The sequence below is a fragment of the Homarus americanus genome, unplaced genomic scaffold (assembly GCF_018991925.1).
Source record: "Homarus americanus isolate GMGI-L3 unplaced genomic scaffold, GMGI_Hamer_2.0 scaffold56009, whole genome shotgun sequence".
NCBI classification, from domain to species: Eukaryota; Metazoa; Arthropoda; class Malacostraca; order Decapoda; family Nephropidae; genus Homarus; species Homarus americanus.
The window spans coordinates 3,214,410-3,226,256 of record NW_024739542.1 but is presented as its reverse complement, the minus strand read 5'-3'; the positions used below and the strand labels follow the sequence as shown (position 1 = coordinate 3,226,256).

Here is an 11,847-nt window from a genome sequence, read left to right as displayed (position 1 = left end):
TTATTATTATTATTATTATTATTACACACACACGCACACATACTTCATAGGGTAAGGACGTGTGTAGTCGGCGCTGCCCGCTAACGCGGCCTTGGTCTCTTGACCATGGAGACAGCTGCCAGCCCGGTCTGTCGGGCTCTCCCCTTCCCCATCTCCTCCTTCCCATCTGGATTTATCAACAACCTCACACCAACAGTACAGTGCAAAGATTGACGATTAACCCACAAGTGATATACAAAAGTGGCAATTTTAACTCGAAGGAAAAGCTCAAAAACACAGCAATACTGATTGTGGCTGGATCTGACCTAACCTGACCTCACGGCTTCACCTGACCTAACCTGAAGGATGGAGCACACCTGCATTGCCCCAAGCTACTGTCCTGGCCACACACCTGCCCAACCGCATCCAGCCCATAGGAGCACGAACTGATTGCTACAAGAACAGCCCAGTCCCAACCATTGTAAAAAATATCAACACCTAATTATTATGTCATATTTGTATCACTTATGTTACTTGTACATCATTTGTAAATCAAGAGACCCATTCCCCAATTATGTAATTGTATATTTTCAGCCTTCCGGCTGCCATGCTCTTTCAATAAACCGTTAATTATTATTATTATTATTATGATATATAGCTTGAGTATCATACGAAAAGCTTCAAGTAATGAATACATTGAAGACTCTTGATATATGAGCTCTGTTCACCTACTTCTTATGGTGTTCATTCGAAACCAATTTCCCTGTTGTATTTTGATATTCGAATGGATACTCCTATCACTACAGTTTTCTTCTCTCGTCAGTAGGATATTCATATCAATATCCTTCCCATCTCCTTTTGATTAGTATTCGTTTGACTCACACTGCTCCTTTGCCAATTCTACTGTGTGTGTTGGTAGGAGGTTCGGTGCAGTAACCTGTCGTCCACGAAGGGTACAACAGGCTATGCACCCTTCACCGTCAGTTTACCACGAACTTCTGAACGGAACTGTACTTTAATGGTGAAATATTATACAGAAAACTTGCCAAAAATATGTATAAACAAACTAACTAAAGTGGAACAGTTACGCAAAGCAAGAAATATTATCATACATACAGCACATGACCGAGGCTCATCAAGTGTCGCAGTCCAGTGGTTCTCGGTCACATCTCTGTTATCTATCAATATATTTCATGTTAATTCTTCGAGTAATACTTTAAAATAGTCAAAGTTGGATAGTAATCGATGACGTTTGAGGTATTGCTAACAAGAGAGGTTACAGAGGTTGATGGTACCTCATTCATCTGTGAGTTACCTATTCTAATTATATGGCAGGTCATTCAGGCTATTGGTTTAGTGATATCAGGTAAACAATCACGTCACTCTTCTATCAAGGACATAGTTAATGATCATTAATATCTTAGTTCAATCTACTTATATTCAGTGAAATAATGAATGTTATTATTTCTTTAGGATTTATTTAAAATGTTTTCTATTTTCCTTTTCCAATCACCTTTTTTGTATGTCATTTAGTGCTATCAACAGGGAGGTGTTAAGCAGGATATACACCACCTCACCGTGGCTACCAACTATTCTGGCAGGATATACCATCTCGCTAGGGCTACCAACTATTCTGGTAGGATATACACCATCTCACCAGGGATACCAACTGTTCTGGCAGGATACACCACCTCGACAGGGCTACCAACTGTTCTGGAAGCGGAAGGTAAGTCTGTAGGTGGACAGAGTGTAATGATCCACACGGAGATAATGTCTTGCACACACACACACACACACGCCCATGAACACATGCAAACATAAATAAACAAAAACTGAAAAACAAGTAGACATGAACTCCCACAAACATAACAAAAATACTCATAAACTAGCACGAGAACACACAAGGATACGTGAATATAAACACACACACTGATAAACAAACAAGAGTACGAACACGTCAACACATTTGTAGTGATAAAGATATGAGAAGATAAACTGTGTAATGTGTGGTGCCGCTAACTATAGGGAGATAGTATATTGGGTATAATCTTGACGGACAGACAAACACACACACAGGCAGACAGATTGCGAGAGAGAGAGAGAGAGAGAGAGAGTAATGAAATTAAGGGATCAAATAATAATTATCACTGACTTGATTACAACATCACGGGGTCGAGGCGAACTTGATTATCTTTTATCTGGGGGAGAAATATACGACTGTTGGAGAGATATATATATATACAGATATATATATAGAGAGAGAGAGAGAGGAAAAAGAAACCAAAGAAATAATTTACCACGAGGAAAAAGTCGAAACATATCCTCAAGATTTAACAATAATCCTTGCTTAACCTGCCTCTCTTTTTCTCACATAAGGGACGTGATAACAACATATGTACTGTACAAAGATGACTTTCCTATCAATCAATACTTCCTGAACAAAGAAGAACCTCACTGGCACCTTTAATAAAGAGACCAGGTAAAGGTAGGGAGACAGAGCAATGATTGTGAGGAAGCCAGCCAGGTGAGTGTTGTGAGGGAGCAGCAGCAGTAGTGGCACCTTGATGGCCAACAGTCACTCTCCCGGGAAAAGTTACAGACACGAGGCGCAATTTGACAGACGACACGTATATGGGAATGGTGTGTCTTTCCAAGTTATCTATTCACCTCATTTATCCTTTTTTTTTTACCTAAGCTTATCGAAGACTTAAGGTCATTGATCTATTGCCGATGAAGGAAATGTTTTTAACTCGTGTTATATAGCGACATTGGCAAAGAGACTTTCTGGGGTTACTTTACTGGGTGGATTCCCCAATAATATAGTTGACGACAATGACTCTGGGTGATCAGGTGTAGCCAGGTGTAATCATGCCTATCACCTGCTAAACACCTGGTCTGTAGTCATTGTAAATATTTTGTAATCGTAAAGTAAATTGGAAGTCCAGGTGTTACTGTGATTACTGTCTATTTAATCAGTTTACAGGTTAGACCCCAGAGTCCCAGGTGCAAACTAAGCTCACTTTGTCGACTAGATTTATGTTATATAATTCTGTACGTGTGCGGTTCCTTTTGGTTGCTCTTTACTGTTGCAATTTCCTCTTGCTGTCTATTAGCTAATGGGTTATTTGTCTTGAAATGTGGAGCAAAGTGATTATTGTATGCAATAATTTATATTATGGGTTTCGTGGGGTTAATGAAGTACCCAACTTTAAAAATATATATATGATAATAAGAGTAAAAGTTTGTTTACTCTCAGTTTTAAATTACAATCAGTCATTGAACATATGAAGGAGAAATATTGCATATTTTTTGATACAGACAGTCACGTCGGCTAGATGCCGTACAACATTAATGTTTAGAACAGTACAAAGGAAGAGAGTATACTGAAGGTATACTGTAGTCCGCCTACCACACAAGTGTTGCTGAGAGCCACACTGCCTCACCTGGCAAGATTGAAGACTTGCCAAGTACTGTATAATGATTGGTAGGCTTCTTTTTTTATTCGTTTGTTTGTCGTTCATCTTTCTGTTCGCACGTTAGCAGTCAGAATTTTATTTTTATCTTCATAAGAATATCATAGCTCGTCAGCCTAGATCTAGATTAGGTAAAATCCTATTTGGCCAATTTCGTACAAAGGTCAAGATCAGAGGTCACAGATTAAGGTCACCGCACACCAGGAAGTGTCTACTATCGATAACTAATCGTTACGAAATATTCACAGCTGAAAGGGATGACCTTATCAACAATAACAATCCAATATTTACGAAAGCGTCCAGCTTGGCTGTCTGAGGCCTACAAAAGTCACTCCACTAGTTTGGCTGAACTAAACAAGAACCAAGGTCACGTCATTGACGAGATTCCACAGTTAAGGAAACGACCACACTGAGAATTTGACAAGAATTTCTTTACGAGCGTCGCTTTATTTGACTGTCTGTCTTGTACGCTCTATAGGAAGTACCATTAGGACTATGACGTCCAAGTTTGGTAAGTATCTCCTCTTAGGATGGGCCGAGGACACGTCTGTCTGTCTGTATGTCTGTTTATCTGATTGTATGTCATTCAGAGACCTCCTGAAGTAGATTGATCCTTTGGCACCGACCATTAGCGTCCGTGGGGGTCAGGTCACTATATTTTACACAGTGGTTGTGAATATTACTGTGATGAGTGTCACTTTCATTATTATTACTATCACCAACGTTACAACATAATTAAAAATAATAGTTTTCACGTATGAACTGGGCGCGGAAAGTAATAGTTGGCATCTTTCCCAAGGCGGGTTTGGTCTCTCGTACGCAGTGATCCCCGCATCAGTTGCCTCACGCAGGGTGTCCGGGGAGGGTGTTTCTCTCTCGTCTGGCAAGACTATTCTATGGCTACTACCTGTTTTACAAAATAGTGTTCATAAAAGGAAAGTTCAAGATATTTAGTGGTAGATCAATACCGTGTATAATTTACTGGTATTTTGTGAACTACAATTGGTTTCCAATAGAATTATCTCATAAGAAAAACACAATCACTCGAATTTGAGAATCCTTGGAAATATATATTAACTATAAAGATTGTCAGCGGAACTAATATTCCATACAAGACATTAGGATCACTTTCAGCCGTCGGCGGTGCTGATCAACACACACCGTGTAAGGTAAGTCTACATCACTGCGTCAATAAAATAAAAATTTCTGAAGCATAAAAGATGAACCAGTGCATCTACCAGTTGATGTAAACAGAAACACGACCAATAACCATGTTTCCCCTTGCTAAACTTGACCTACATTATATAAACAAACAGGGCATCAAAATGCCTTGCTTAACCATTATACAGGCACAGGTCAAGCACTCTCTCAGCCAAGTTTATTCACTTAATATAAACCTGAGTTATTGCAACGTATAAACACACATTAAATAACACTACTAACTATCATTGACTTAATAGTTTTTGAAGTAGGAAATAAGGGCACATGCAGGCACCTCACTTTGTTACTATAAATTATACTAACACACTGTCAACTGAAATAAGTTACATAAACGAGATAAATACTTTAGATAAACCCCAACCATAGGACCAGTATTTATCAAGAGAAGAAAGACGTAATCTACATAATATAAACACAACTGAGGTATATAATTTCCTAACAGAATCAACATCTTTACAGAGACAAAATAACTATGGTTGACTTCTTCACCGGGACCTTCATAATGTAAACACATTAAATTTATAAACAGGGCCGACATCATTCTACAAAATACGGACCCAAAAAATAACTCAATTTCAGACGTATAAAACTGGACTTGAAGACCATCTTGAGACATGATGCACCCAAGTGGCACGGCGGAAGTTAGTGAGCTTTAAAAAAAAGGAGGGTCTTCACTTGCTGGAATAATACACTCCCAGACTCTTGGTTATAAGATGAAGCAGAGGAGGAGGAAGAGAAGAGGATGAGGAAGAGGAGGAGGAGCCTGGTGAAAAACATCCTCGTGTGGAATTTAGCGTTTTTGTTAAGAATTTACCGCGTCTTTGATGGCCGCCGCCTACACCTGGCTTCAAAAGACTAAGGAAAGTCTCGGGTGTTTTTGTTGACGATGGTGGTGGTGTGTTTAGCGCCGGGCGTCAAGGGATCCTATTAATCTTTAACCAGGAGAGGAAGAGGGAGTGGTGGAGTGGTCTCAGTGTTGGCTCCAGCGATCACTAAGGATGAGGAGAGATGGTGTTAGGAGAACAGGGTAGGGGTAAAGAAGGAACATAGAAAAAGAAAAAGAGAGAAGGATGTGAGTGAGAGGGAAGGCTAGGAAAACGGGAGAGGAATTGGGGATAAGAAATAGACGGGGGATGGAGAGATAGAGAAGAGGTTAATAGTGAGAAAGATAATGAGAAATAAGAGAGAAATGGGGTTAATGAAGGGAAGAGGAACGGTGAAAATGAGAAGTACAAAAGCTATGGTAAGGAGATTAGGAATAATAGGTTCATGTTGTAAGAATGATGATGATATGTGTGTATAGGCGGGCTGGTCACTGCAACGCTACCCACCCTCAGAGGCAAGACAGGGTGAAGAAGGTGAAGAAGGTGGATGAGAGACAAGGTGAGGAAAAAGAAAACAATAAAGAATAAATGATGAGAAGAAAATTACAAAGGAGTGTAATTTTTCCATAGGTTCAAGAAATTATTAACTTTGTCACGGAAGAGCGTCACTACAAACAAATGCAAGCGAACGTTTGACTGACATACTATCCCTAAGTATCATTTGTGGGTTGGAGGGTGGCAGAACATTCCTTGGTTTCTGCAGGCGTGTCACTCTGGGTTGGAGGGGAACACCAAGCACTGAATCATGCTCGCGCTGACGTTGTTTTTATTACGAGTGATCCAAGGATAAAGAGGCTGGGGGAAGAGGTGTCTTAATATGGCTAAGACCAAGATTAATTATCCACGAAGAGGAGCTGCGGTGGGGAGGGTACGTCAGGAGTGATGGGGACTGAGTGATATCCTGTGATGCATGAAAGACAATTATTTGTCTATTGTTTACATGTACAAGAAATCACGACACAATAATGTACTCTACCTTGGTTGTTGACGTCAATAACATTAATGTATATTTTTACTTTGCATGCATACGAGTTTTATGTGACAATAACACACAACAATACAGGGTGATGTGTGTGCATTACATTATTGCGAAATCTTTGTTACCTGCATTAATATATGTACCTGTATGTGTATTTAATTACATAGCGATAAAATACACATTGATCCTTAACCCTTTGAGTCCCGAAGGGTTAAATCATCATCGTAAACGGGTTAAGACTAAAGAATACTACATTAATTCGAAATATTGGTACCTCCACTGTCGTTGCTGTTGGTTTAATACTGCGAAATGAAATAACGAAGGCGAGGGAGAATGGTGAGATTAGTGGTATGTAAAGGAGTCTTGTGGTGACCCGGGGAAAACATCTTGGGATCTCATGGCGGAATCTTGGATCAGGTGGGATTACTGGTGGGATGAGGGGTATGGATGAGGTTGCTTGGGAGGTAGAGAAGGAAGAGGGAGAAGAAGAGAAGAAGGTATTTGGAGAGGGGGAGAATAAAAATGACGACATGTTGAGATGCATAACCGAAAGCGAGCGATAAGGAATTACCGAGGCAAGAAATGTGGAACTTCGTAGAGAAGAAAGAAGGATTTATACAAGGAAGAACAGAGTCACATAAAGAAGAGAGGAGACAGAAGAAGGAAGAAAGGGGTCACATTAGGAAGAAAGGAGTCACATGAGAAAAAAACAAGAGTTACATAAGGAAGAAAAGAGTCACATAAGGAAGAACCACACAAGAAAAGGGGGAGCCACAAAAGGAAATAGGTCGCATAAGGAAAAAAAAGAGTCACATCAGGAAGAAAGGCATCACTCAAGGAAAAAGGAAGAAATCTCACGAGGAGGCAAGTAGGCGTTACACATCAGGGGCGAAATGAGGAGAGCAGTAAGAGGATGTGCATAGCTCCAAGAGGCATCAACAGCGTGTTTTATAACCCCTCCGATCACAGGAAAACTCAATTCCACTTCAATATTCTAAAGAGAGAGAGAGAGAGAGAGAGGAATTTCGCTACATACAAAAAAGCTTCCATTCTTTGATAATCATACTCACAAAAAAAAAAACTTTATGCACTTTGTAGCTTCGACCTTCAACAGGGAAATACAGCACGGGGTTTAAAATTCATAGAACCAAATAAGAAAGTGATATTGGTAAAAGGAAAGGAAATATTTACTTGGTGGAAGCTGGTTGTATTTCTTTTTTTTATTTTTTGTTTCGACTCTAAAGTATGTCTATGGGTATATATTTATGTGTATATTAGTAACACTCATTAAAAAAAAAATATATATATATATATGTCTTGGCGATTTTGTGTGAGACACTGTGGCAACGGACGAAGGATTTTGACAACCCTACCGAGACAACAGGAGACGCAGTGTTCATTTTGAAATTCATTAGACCTTACCATATAGATACTTTTTGGATTGAGTGTACCTACAGTGTTTATATGTATGTGTGTGTGTGTGTGTGTGTTAAGATATACTTGCATTCGTGTATTTTTGTATGCATTCCTCTATGTGACGATTATATTCAATGTAGTCGTGTTACTTTATATATAATATAAAATATGACCGAGGCAATTTGAAATAATTATATGAAAGCGTCACCCAGAAGGGGGGAAAATCAAAGGTTTAAGGTGAGGTTTACTGAGTATAAAAGAGACACTCCAAGTATATATTAACAACAAAAACATATGAAAAGGGAAGTAGGGTAATCTTAACATTGATGTAATAATAATAATAAAAATAATAATAATAATAATAACAATAATAATAATAATTATAAAAATTATTTAACAAACATTGAATATTACACTCCTATAGTTACCACTGCTATTATTATTATTATTATTATTATTATTATTATTATTATTATTATTATTACCTGGTGTCATGTTGTAGTAGTAATGTGTAGTGATGATAAAAGTAGTAGTGGTATCAGTAGTAGCATAAAACTTACTTAAGAGAGAGAAAATATTAAACTAACTCTCCCTGCAGTGAACGACAATCACTGCAAGATACTATCATGGCCAAAGAGGAAAAGTCGCCAGAGTTCACTTGTAAAACTTTCTCCCAGGCAGTTTTATAAGAGTAAGAGTGTGTCCCTTGTAACGAGATGTAAAAATGGTGAGACTTTCTTCGCTTTCTCTTTTACTCTCTCTATATCTGTTATTTTCTCCGCTTTTTCTTAAATCAATCCCTCTCTCTCTCTCTCTCTCTCTCTCCCTGAAAAATATGTTTCTCTATTTTATTTTAATACTCAATTTCTCTCACTATCGTTTCTTTTATCTTCTCTTCCCTTTCTTTTACTTTCTCTCATTTTATTTCCCTCTTTCACTCTTATTTCCTTTCTCCTTCGCTCTCCCTTTCTCTCTCTCTCTTTCCCTTCCCACTCCGCTCTCCCTGTGCATATGTATGTATGTATGTATGTATGTTTGTATGTATGTTTGTATGTATGTATGTAACGAGAGACAGTCTGCATCTATTTGTGTTTTAGAGAGAGAGAGAGAGAGAGAGAGAGAGAGAGAGAGAGAGAGACTACATATGTACCTGTATTTAGAGAGACTCAACCTACCGTGTATTCAGAGAGACAACCTGATTAATCCATATGTGTTAAGAGATAGAGACTGAACCTATCATGTTGAGAGAGACAGTGTGTACCATCTCTCTTATACCACTATCTAAATCTACCTGTAAAAAACGCTATTTACCTGTATATATTAAATTGGTGTTTCATATTTATTAAAGCAAACTGAAAATAATAATTACTTTACCCTCTAAGAGAGTCTTTTTTTATAGTAGCAATGTAAGAATATTAATAGTAAATGTAGTAAACTCAGTAGTAATAGTAGTCTTAATAGTATATGTGTTTATTTTAGTATTAATAGTAGCATACGTAGAAGTAGAGGTAGTAGTAGAACGTGAAGGAGAAGTAGTTGTCTGTGTTGGTTACTCACTTTATGAAGGAATTAAATCATCTAAGCCAACCAAGTCTTTGTTACAAGCTGATCACGACCTTCAATCACCCCCCCCCGCCCCCCACCACCAAGCCAACAAGAGATCACAACAGATGGTAAGTCCCTCTGATTAATTAATACTAAAACAACTATTACCTCGCTGTTCCCATTTACGTAACCATCAAACACATGTAATACTTATGAACACTGAACAAACGTGTAAAGATGTATTATGTTACTAAGGAAAAAATTTTTCTCTTAAAGTGATCAGTTGTACTTTTATGACATCAAGGAGTTCGATTTCCTCAAAATAGAAGTACCATAAATAGAGGCACAGGACATTTTCTTTAAATTTTTATTCCTTTCTCCGATCATAAGTTTAAGTTAGGGGTGGGGAGGGAGGGAAGGGGGGGGGGTAATGGGTGAGTTTAGCAGGATTCATACCTCACCAGGACTACTAACTGATCCTGTCTCTGAAATATAGGACATGTAACTCAGAAAACGACACATATATACTTTTTTTTTATATGTTTATCCATTCATATGTTCCCATCCAAAACTTTATACATATCCCTTTAGAATGTGGTGGCTGAGTGGATAAACTGCTCGTCTCTTGTCCCGAGGAACATTGGTTTGCTCCCCGGGGTACCCATCCAGCTATAAATGGGTACCTAAATTCACAAGTTTGAGAAATAAAGGCGGTCGATCGCCGTATCATTTACACCACTTCCTGGTGTACCGACGCTAAGTGTTCAGTGTGCTGTATCCGCACTGCCCCGAATAATCCGATGAGTCTCCAGGATCCAGTTTTACTAGATCTATGTTTTATACTTGTGCCTAGAGCTCTTATCAGTATATTTAAAGTTATGTGTCTATAGTTGTATCAAAATCTCTACCTGTGCCTCTAAGCCTATCTATATATCAATATTTAGTTATATTTAACTACCATTGTCTTAATCAGTTCGTTCGCTTCTTTCTCCACAGTAGTTGTCAACCCTTTGATTTTCCTTTTCTTACTTATTTATTTTTAATTGTTTTTTCAGCCGCATTTCTGCCTGTTTTTACTTCTCCTACACTCTATTGGTATTTTTATTGTTCTCCTTTATTCCACATTCTTCTCTGTTTCCTCAGAACAAGTCTTAACCATCTTGTTTATCATTTCTTATCATTTCCTTTTACCACATTCTCGACATTTATCAACAACATTCATATTTATAAAAACTTAAGAATATTACATTCTTTTGCCCCCCTTGTGTTCAACTCTCCGCTCTGTATAATAGTAAAAGCTTAACCACTACCACACGTATTTTTGCTTTCAGTTTCATGGGCATTGTTTTGGTACAAATGATTACTTCAATTGTGTGTTATATATTATACTATTTCTTAAGACTTTCAGTTCACAGCCTTCTCTCTCACTCAAAAGTCAGCATAGGGATCCAAACCTATTACATAATTTTAATTCTTTACATATTTTAAGAATTCCATCCCCCTCTTTTCGTTTCATTTTTCAACATAACTACTGTTTCCCTTGTGTATACAGTGTCATTCCTCCGCTCTCTCTACATATATCTTCCACCCTGAACAAGAACAACTATCCCGTATCACACATCTTATCTACTAGCAATGATGACAATACTCTTCCTAGTTGCTCCTTCACCCAAGATCTCCATTACTAGTACAAAGAGAGAGGAGGTGAAAGTTGGATATCTCATGCAGTCTTACTCAAACTTCCAGCTTCTTGATGTACCCTGATCACGTTCTTATTGCCGTCTTTCCTTCTTTTATACATCATCTCTGTTACCCGTGGTAGTCGGTCATATGCTTTTTCTCGATCGAAAAAAAAAATTAATTAAAATATTATGTTTGCATGTTGGAATTTTTCGATGCATTTGTGTTACTATGATTCACTTATATCTTGGATTTTTTTTTTTTGGTAAGAATTTCTGCCTCGTGTCCTGTTCGTGTTTAATCCTCGGTAAGTTTGCAGCGCAGTTTATTCTCTCATTATTTATAGTTGATCACCATTATGCTTCTTCTTGAGTCCTTTGATTTGTTATCCTCCTTCCCACACTTTTTATTTTTTTTAGATGTACGAGTTATTTACATAGATTTCGTCTCCTCTTCCATTTGCTTTTCTTCTACTCAGTTTCTCATTGCATCTGTCTCTCTCACGTCTTTTGTTTCTTTCGTATATTATCGTTATACAATAAATTGTTTGTTTTCCTTCTGGTGTGTCTAGATTGTCATAACATTCTGGCTATCCTTGGAATTTGTTGTTTTGGTGAGAGATATTTCACTTCTGTCTTGTATTCTGTAAGTTTTCTCGTTTCCATCTCAT

General features: G+C 38.0%; 1 protein-coding gene across 4 annotated transcripts in view; it reads left to right on the top strand.

Annotated features, from left to right (window-relative positions):
* Positions 1-4,303: 4,303 nt before the first annotated feature.
* The window catches only part of LOC121874864 (leucine-rich repeat neuronal protein 1-like), a 95,411-nt gene continuing 87,867 nt past the window's right edge, over positions 4,304-11,847 (top strand). For 3 of the 4 annotated variants that reach the window (XM_042379157.1, XM_042379158.1, XM_042379155.1), the window contains exon 1: positions 4,304-4,621. The gene's annotated coding sequence lies outside the window, so the exon portion shown is untranslated. The remainder of the gene's footprint in view (positions 4,622-11,847) is intronic. The other variant, XM_042379156.1, reaches the window with a different exon arrangement.